The following is a 2,432-nucleotide window of genomic DNA, read 5'->3' as shown; positions in this document are numbered from 1 at the left end:
GTGGGAAGGGAAGCTTGCTCCAAAGTCACAAACGTTGATTTAGTATTGGAGTCCTAGCTGTTAGCTCAGACCCGAGGGGTTTCCTGGGACCCGGAATTCTCGATGCTAAAACCAGTACCATCCCCAGCCAATCAGGATGGTTGGTCATCCTCCCTTCTAGTTGCTAAGATTTCTTAATCACTATTAAGTGTTCGTTTTACTGTTGTTAGAATCACCACAGGTCCCAAGATTGGGGCAGAGAGAGCTGGGCAATATCTGTATTTTAGCCTAGGAGCCAGCAACAAGGCAGACTCACACACGAGCTCTAGGAAGACCCCGGGGCAGCCATCCTCAAGAGCAGCGTTACTGACATTTTTTGTGCAGGCTAATTCTAGCTTCCAGAGGGCGATACAATGCATGGTAGGATATTTAACAGCATCCCTGGCCTCTACCCAGTGTGTCCCAGTAGTGCACACACACACACACACACACACCCCATCTCACTGTGATAATCAAAAATGTCACCTGATATCTTCAAATGCCCCCTGGAAGGGGTATGAAATTTCTCCCAGCTGACACCTGCTGCTCTACAGACATGTCTCTTGTTGCCTCATTAAGAATTGGAAGCCCTCGTGCAGAAATCAAGGCTGGTAGAAGGGGCGTCTTGGCTTCGAGCTGGGCACAGTCACCCCACTTGCCCCCATGAAAGTCTAAAGGCTACTCTGCACTCTCCCTGGGCAGAAGCAGAGCTAGCCTGGTCCCCGGGGACCTTCTGTGACAGTGTGACACCTAGGCAGTTGCCCCCTTATTCCAGCTCTTCCCACAAGGTGTTACAAGAAATAATTCCTGCCCTATGGGATGCTCCTTGGGGATATGAAGAGTTTAAAGGATACCACATAGCTATTCACCAAGCACATTACATATTGGAGGCTCCGAGAAGTCTTGCCATAAAGAGACGTGTTTAAATTTTACATCTCAGATTTATGTGGAGGTCAGTCTATCCATTAAGATTTAAATACCATTGGCTCACTATTCTAGCTGTTGGAAACTCTGGGGCCCTCCCTGAGATTTCCGAGAATTTCCAGAGGGTTTGTGTTCCTGTACTCACTTCCAGCTGAATTCAGCCCCTCCCCGAATTGTCCAACTCATTCATATAGCACCTTTGACCACTTCCCTCTTATTCGTGCTCTATGCTGACCAAGATGTGGATTTCAGTCCCCTTTCTCCTTCCCCAAAATACCCACATCGGGCATTGCTGTGTTAAGCAGGCTTTACTGAGGTTTGCTCCGGTAAAAATCTTTTATGTGATTTTAGCCCCTTCCCCTCAAAATTTTCCTTGTTATCCCCCAACACAGCCTCCTCCACCCCCACCCAACTCCTTCTCATTTTATTGTATAAGGCATCCTCACTTTCCCCTCCTTACTTGGCCTTAGACCTACCTTTGCACCTTCAAAGTCTTGTTGATGGATGACCACACACTTTACCATCCAAATTATGACACTTTTATTTTTTATTGTCAAACGATCCTTCATTGAAATAGTTTCCTTTGTGATTCTTAACCAGCTGGACATTCCACTGAACCACTATTGAGGTCATCTATGATGTCATGAGGGTGTCGGCCATCAACGCTGCAGCCCACAGATTGGGCAGTCCCCAGGATCTCTTTAATGGTTCCAGAGAGTTCTCTGGCTAACGATCGGTGCTGCCTCTATCAGGCAATGTTGACAATCTCATCAAAGGTGATATTTCCACTGTGCTCAATGTTTTTCTGCTTCTTTCTGTCTCTCAGGGGTTCCTTGAGGGCTTTGATAATCAGGGCAGAGGCAGAAGGTGCCACTTTAACCTGGGCCTGTCGGTTCTGAATGGTCAGTTTCAATGTAATCCTCAGACCCTTCCGATCATCAGTTGCCTTGGCAACCTTTTTTGGAGACAGACCCCGTGGGCCGATCTTCGGGGCCAGGGCAGATGTGGCACCGACTTTGGCACTGGTGCACCTCAGGTATAGGACTCTGATTTCCTTGGGGTCAAACTTAGGCGGCCTGGTGGAGGGGGCTGGTGTCAGATGGACCGGATTCGGGGTGACCGAAGACAATTGAACTTTTGCCTCCTGCGAGCCAGGAGTCAAAAGCCAAACTATGACACTTTCGAGTGAAAGGCAGTCTCATAATAACGTCTCTGGGACAACAGGTGTGCAGCGGGAAGCTCCCTGGCAAACCAGGGCACGGGATAACCATGCATCTCTGCTAACACAAAGGGCTGTCTACTCCTGGACTTGCCCTCGATTGACACAGAAAAGGTGGCAGAGGGTTGGAAATGTTAGTGCTTCCTTCTCTTCCTCTCCTCAGTCCCTATGAATGCAATGGAGCCATAGAGTATGGTGTTATTGACATGAACCCAGCCAGCCTCCTTAGAAGACGAGCAGTGGCTTCCATCAGCTTTGGTTCTAAGGGAAA

The 2,432-nt window shown here is 48.5% G+C and overlaps 1 pseudogene; it reads right to left on the bottom strand.

Moving 5' to 3' along the window:
• Positions 1-1,534: 1,534 nt before the first annotated feature.
• LOC115504843 lies at positions 1,535-2,100 on the bottom strand (annotated as a pseudogene).
• Positions 2,101-2,432: the final 332 nt, after the last annotated feature.

Source organism: Lynx canadensis, chromosome F1 (genome assembly GCF_007474595.2).
Source record: "Lynx canadensis isolate LIC74 chromosome F1, mLynCan4.pri.v2, whole genome shotgun sequence".
In the NCBI taxonomy this organism is placed as follows: domain Eukaryota; kingdom Metazoa; phylum Chordata; class Mammalia; order Carnivora; family Felidae; genus Lynx; species Lynx canadensis.
This window is presented reverse-complemented; position numbering and strand designations above follow the sequence as displayed.